The sequence below is a fragment of the Oncorhynchus kisutch genome, unplaced genomic scaffold (assembly GCF_002021735.2).
Source record: "Oncorhynchus kisutch isolate 150728-3 unplaced genomic scaffold, Okis_V2 Okis02a-Okis13b_hom, whole genome shotgun sequence".
In the NCBI taxonomy this organism is placed as follows: Eukaryota; Metazoa; Chordata; class Actinopteri; order Salmoniformes; family Salmonidae; genus Oncorhynchus; species Oncorhynchus kisutch.
In genome coordinates, this window is record NW_022261979.1 from 10,128,341 (window position 1) to 10,135,380 (window position 7,040).

The following is a 7,040-nucleotide window of genomic DNA, read 5'->3' on the forward strand; positions in this document are numbered from 1 at the left end:
CCCTGTAAGCCCCCCCCAATAAATTTTTGGGGCTGACTCTCAGGCTTCCATCCGCATCGCCGTGCTGCCTCTTCATACCAGCGCCTCTCCGCTTTAGCCGCCTCTAGTTCTTCCTTGGGACGGCGATATTCTCCAGGCTGAGCCCAGGGTCCTTTTCCGTCCAGTTCCTCCTCCCATGTCCAATTCTCCAAGTGATGCAGCCTCTCCCACTGCAACTGCTCTTCACGATTAGCAGGGAGAGTTGGCTCAGGTCTGACACCCGACTCAGCCACTCTCCCTCTGAGCCCCCCCCCCAATACATTTTTGGGGGTGCTTTTCGGGTTTCCTTGCCAACCGTGTTCCCTCGTATCGTCGGCTCTTATCTCCGGCTGCCTCTGCTCTCCTAAGTGCCTCCACCTGTTCCCATGGGAGGCGATCTCTTCCGGCCAGTATCTCCTCCCAAGTGTAACAACCTTTGCCATCCAACACGTCTTCCCATGTCCATTCCTCCTTTCGCTTTTCCTGCGGTCGCTGCCTGTAACCACGCCGCTCGGTCCGTGTGTGGTGGGTGATTCTGTAACGTCGTTCTTCGTTTGTCGAAAGAGAGTCGGACCGAAATGCAGCGTGGTGGTTACTCATGTTCTTTAATGAAGAAAAAGTGACGATACATGAAATAACTTAATAAATACAAAACAACAAACGGAACGTGAAACCTAATACAGCCTATCTGGTGACACAACACAGAGACAGGAACAATCACCCACGAAATACAAAGCGAAACTCAGGCTACCTAAATACGGTTCCCAATCAGAGGCAACGAGAATCACCTGACTGCTGATTGAGAACCGCCTCAGGCAGCCAAGTCTATACAACACCCCTAATCAGCCGCGATCCCAAATACTACAAATCCCAATACGAAATACAATAACATAAACCCCTGTCACACCCTGGCCTGACCAAATATATAACGAAAACACAAAATACAATGACCAAGGCGTGACACAAATTCTTATTTACAATGACGGCCTACCAGGGAATAGAGCTAAGCATAGGAAAACTCCTAGAGGAAAACCTGGTTCAGTCTTCTTTCCAACAGACACTGGGAGATGAATTCACCTTTCAGCAGGACAATGACCTAAAACACAAGGCCAAATATACACTGGAGCTAAGCATAGGAAAAAGGGTTCATTATCCAACCTCCCCCATGTTTTATTGTAGGGAGGGTTCATTATCCAACCTCCCCCATGTTTTATTGTAGGGAGGGTTCATTATCCAACCTCCCCCATGTTTTATTGTAGGGGAGGGAAGGGTTCATTATCCAACCTCCCCATGTTTTATTGTAGGGAGGGTTCATTATCCAACCTCCCCCATGTTTGATTGTAGGGAGGGTTCATTATCCAACCTCCCCCATGTTTGATTGTAGGGAGGGTTCATTATCCAACCTCCCCCATGTTTTATTGTAGGGAGGGTTCATTATCCAACCTCCCCCATGTTTTATTGTAGGGAGGGTTCATTATCCAACCTCCCCCATGTTTTATTGTAGGGAGGGAAGGGTTCATTATCCAACCTCCCCCATGTTTTATTGTAGGGAGGGTTCATTATCCAACCTCCCCATGTTTGATTGCAGGGAGGGTTCATTATCCAACCTCCCATGTTTTCTTGTAGGGAGGGTTCATTATCCAACCTCCCCATGTTTGATTGTAGGGAGGGTTCATTATCCAAACTCCCCCATGTTTGATTGTAGGGAGGGAAGGGTTGTTATGTAGGGAGGGTTCATTATCCAACCTCCACATGTTTTATTGTAGGGAGGGTTCATTATCCAACCTCCCCATGTTTGATTGTAGGGGGGGAAGGGTTCATTATCCAACCTCCCCCATGTTTGATTGTAGGGAGGGTTCATTATCCAACCTCCCCCATGTTTGTTTGTAGGGAGGGTTCATTATCCAACCTCCCCCATGTTTGATTGTAGGGAGGGTTCATTATCCAACCTCCCCCATGTTTGATTGTAGGGAGGGTTCATTATCCAACCTCCACCATGTTTGATTGTAGGGAGGGTTCATTATCCAACCTCCCCCATGTTTGATTGTAGGGAGGGTTCATTATCCAACCTCCCCCATGTTTTATTGTAGGGAGGGAAGGGTTCATTTTCCAACCTCCCCATGTTTGATTGTAGGGAGGGTTCATTATCCAACCTCCCCCATGTTTTATTGTAGGGAGGGAAGGGTTCACTATCCAACCTCCCCCATGTTTTATTGTAGGGAGGGTTCATTAGCCAACCTCCCCATGTTTTATTGTAGGGAGGGAAGGGTTCATTATCCAACCTCCCCATGTTTTATTGTAGGGAGGGAAGGGTTCATTATCCAACCTCCCCATGTTTGATTGTAGGGAGGGTTCATTATCCAACCTCCCCCATGTTTTATTGTAGGGAGGGAAGGGTTCATTATCCAACCTCCCCCATGTTTGATTGTAGGGAGGGTTCATTATCCAACCTCCCCCATGTTTGATTGTAGGGAGGGTTCATTATCCAACCTCCCCCATGTTTGATTGTAGGGAGGGTTCATTATCCAACCTCCCCCATGTTTGATTGTAGGGAGGGTTCATTATCCAACCTCCCCATGTTTTATTGTAGGGAGGGTTCATTATCCAACCTCCCCCATGTTTGATTGTAGGGAGGGTTCATTATCCAACCTCCCCCATGTTTGATTGTAGGGAGGGTTCATTATCCAACCTCCCCCATGTTTGATTGTAGGGAGGGTTCATTATCCAACCTCCCCCATGTTTTATTGTAGGGAGGGAAGGGTTCATTATCCAACCTCCCCCATGTTTTATTGTAGGGAGGGTTCATTATCCAACCTCCCCCATGTTTTATTGTAGGGAGGGAAGGGTTCATTATCCAACCTCCCCCATGTTTTATTGTAGGGAGGGTTCATTAGCCAACCTCCCCCATGTTTTATTGTAGGGAGGGAAGGGTTCATTATCCAACCTCCCCATGTTTTATTGTAGGGAGGGTTCATTATCCAACCTCCCCCATGTTTTATTGTAGGGAGACCGTTAGTTTCTTTGATTGTATAATTTCATTCATTTTCATCCAGTTATTCTCAAAGAGCAGATTTATAACTGTAATAGTTCTGTTCTAGAATGTGCTAAGTAGGGGTCTGTTTGAAGGGAACAGCTGATGTAATAGTTCTGTTCTAGAATGTGCTAAGTAGGGGTCTGTTTGAAGGGAACATCTGATGTAATAGTTCTGTTCTAGAATGTGCTAAGTAGGGGTCTGTTTGAAGGGAACAGCTGATGTAATAGTTCTGTTCTAGAATGTGCTAAGTAGGGGTCTGTTTGAAGGGAACGGCTGATGTAATAGTTCTGTTCTAGAATGTGTTAAGTAGGGGTCTGTTTGAAGGGAACAGCTGATGTAATAGTTCTGTTCTAGAATGTGCTAAGTAGGGGTCTGTTTGAAGGGAACAGCTGATGTAATAGTTCTGTTCTAGAATGTGCTAAGTAGGGGTCTGTTTGAAAGGAACGGCTGATGTAATAGTTCTGTTCCAGAATGTGCTAAGTAGGGGTCTGTTTGAAGGGAACGGCTGATGTAATAGTTCTGTTCTAGAATGTGTTAAGTAGGGGTCTGTTTGAAGGGAACATCTGATGTAATAGTTCTGTTCTAGAATGTGCTAAGTAGGGGTCTGTTTGAAGGGAACCGCTGATGTAATAGTTCTGTTCTAGAATGTGCTAAGTAGGGGTCTGTTTGAAGAGAACGGCTGATGTAATAGTTCTGTTCTAGAATGTGCTAAGTAGGGGTCTGTTTGAAGGGAACGGCTGATGTAATAGTTCTGTTCTAGAATGTGCTAAGTAGGGGTCTGTTTGAAGGGAACGGCTGATGGTGGTTATTTGATGAGGTATAACACGATACCAGTTGTTGTTGTTTGATCTCAGGTGCTTTATGAAGCATGTTTGTTGTGATTGGATGGATTTGAAAGATGCTTCCTGTATTCTAGATGTTGTTTGTGTATCGGTGAGGCCCTCTGCTACACGAGGAGCTGATAGGAAGACATTATGTAGAGAATGGACCAGCATGCAACATGTCTAATATATTGATAGTATCTAGGGGGTGGGGTTTATGCTTAACCAATCAAGACCAGTTTTTTTAATGTAAATTTGTTTTTGGATTCTATAATTTGTTCCCCTTGAAAGTCACGAGTAGGTTGTGTATATCAGTAGAGAAAAACATCAGTATCTTATCATCTTTCTGAACATACTTTCTGATATCCAGCATCTGCCTAAGAAACGTTTGATTTGTGTCATTATCTTCCCTATAGATCTGAAATGTTAAATTACCAGTAGTATCCACCAGGGGGCGTCATTGGTCTTCCTCCTCACCAGGCTGTATCGCCTGGATCATTACTGAACCAGAAGTCAGGACTCCATTCATTCAAAAAAATCAATACAACCTCTTCAACCATGTTGTTTTCATATACTGCTGTTATACAGTGAGTCTATTATAGCCAGCTTGTGTAGTTGTGTTATTCATAGTCATGTATACACCATAAAATACACACTGTGCGTCATGTGTTTATCACAGGGTGTGTGTCCGCGTAACCAGCATCATTCCCTGCGTTGCTCTGGTAAGCACACACACAACAGGAATACTCACTTTAATCAGAGGAATAAATCACATAGTCTAGTTCATCACAGCTGTCTAGGTACAGTACATATCTTAACTGTGTCCCCTATATCAGCCTGTGTTTAGGTCTGATGAGGTGTGTCCCCTATATCAGCCTGTGTTCAGGTCTAGATGAGGTGTGTCCCCTATATCAGCCTGTGTTCAGGTCTGATGAGGTGTGTCCCCTATTTCAGCCTGTGTTCAGGTCTGATGAGGTATGTCCCCTGTATCAACATGTGTTCAGGTCTGATGAGGTGTGTGTCCTATATCAGCCTGTGTTCAGGTCTGTTGAGGTGTCCCCTATATCAGCCTGTGTTCAGGTCTGTTGAGGTGTGTCCCCTAAATCAGCCTGTGTTCAGGTCTGTTGAGGTGTCCCCCCTAAATCAGCCTGTGTTCAGGTCTGTTGAGGTGTGTCCCCTATATCAGCCTGTGTTCAGGTCTGATGAGGTGTCCCCTAAATCAGCCTGTGTTCAGGTCTGTTGAGGTGTGTCCCCTAAATCAGCCTGTGTTCAGGTCTGATGAGGTGTGTCCCCTATATCAGCCTGTGTTCAGGTCTGATGAGGTGTCCCCTAAATCAGCCTGTGTTCAGGTCTGTTGAGGTGTGTCCCCTAAATCAGCCTGTGTTCAGGTCTGTTGAGGTGTGTCCCCTATATCAGCCTGTGTTCAGGTCTGATGAGGTGTCCCCTAAATCAGCCTGTGTTCAGGTCTGTTGAGGTGTGTCCCCTAAATCAGCCTGTGTTCAGGTCTGATGAGGTGTGTCCCCTATATCAGCCTGTGTTCAGGTCTGATGAGGTGTCCCCTAAATCAGCCTGTGTTCAGGTCTGTTGAGGTGTGTCCCCTAAATCAGCCTGTGTTCAGGTCTGATGAGGTGTCCCCTAAATCAGCCTGTGTTCAGGTCTGTTGAGGTGTGTCCCCTAAATCAGCCTGTGTTCAGGTCTGATGAGGTGTGTCCCCTAAATCAGCCTGTGTTCAGGTCTGATGAGGTGTGTCCCCTAAATCAGCCTGTGTTCAGGTCTGATGAGGTGTCCCCTAAATCAGCCTGTGTTCAGGTCTGATGAGGTGTCCCCTAAATCAGCCTGTGTTCAGGTCTGTTGAGGTGTGTCCCCTAAATCAGCCTGTGTTCAGGTCTGTTGAGGTGTGTCCCCTAAATCAGCCTGTGTTCAGGTCTGATGAGGTGTCCCCTAAATCAGCCTGTGTTCAGGTCTGTTGAGGTGTGTCCCCTAAATCAGCCTGTGTTCAGGTCTGATGAGGTGTCCCCTAAATCAGCCTGTGTTCAGGTCTGTTGAGGTGTGTCCCCTAAATCAGCCTGTGTTCAGGTCTGATGAGGTGTGTCCCCTAAATCAGCCTGTGTTCAGGTCTGTTGAGGTGTGTCCCCTAAATCAGCCTGTGTTCAGGTCTGATGAGCTGTCCCCTAAATCAGCCTGTGTTCAGGTCTGATGAGGTGTGTCCCCTAAATCAGCCTGTGTTCAGGTCTGTTGAGGTGTGTCCCCTAAATCAGCCTGTGTTCAGGTCTGATGAGGTGTGTCCCCTAAATCAGCCTGTGTTCAGGTCTGATGAGGTGTCCCCTAAATCAGCCTGTGTTCAGGTCTGATGAGGTGTCCCCTAAATCAGCCTGTGTTCAGGTCTGATGAGGTGTCCCCTAAATCAGCCTGTGTTCAGGTCTGATGAGGTGTCCCCTAAATCAGCCTGTGTTCAGGTCTGATGAGGTGTCCCCTAAATCAGCCTGTGTTCAGGTCTGATGAGGTTTGTCCCCTAAATCAGCCTGTGTTCAGGTCTGATGAGGTTTGTCCCCTCTGGTATTTTATGATAGGGTTTGGACTGGTTGTTATGGGGTTTGGACTGGTTGTTATGGGGTTTGGACTGGTTGTTATGGGGTTTGGACTGGTTGTTATGGGGTTTGGACTGGTTGTTATGGGGTTTGGACTGGTTGTTATGGGGTCGGGATTTGTTGTTATGGGGTTTGGACTGGTTGTTATGGGGTTTGGACTGGTTGTTATGGGGTTTGGACTGGTTGTTATGGGGTTTGGACTGGTTGTTATGGGGTTTGGACTGGTTGTTATTGGGTCGGGATTTGTTGTTATGGGGCTTTAGGACTTTATTTATTTATTATTTATTTTTTTCACCTTTATTTAACCAGGTAGTTGAGAACAAGTTACAACTGTGACCTGGCCAAGATAAGCAAAGCAGTGCGACACAAACAACAACAACAGAGTTACACATGGAATAAACAAGTATACAGGCAATAACACAATAGAAAAAGTCTATATACAGTGTGTGCAAATGGCGTGAGGAGGTAAGGCAATAAATAGGCCGTAGTGGTGAAGTAATTACAAGTCAGCAAATTAACACTGGAGTGATAGATGAGCAGATGGTGATGTGCAAGTAGAAATACTGATTTGCAAAAAAG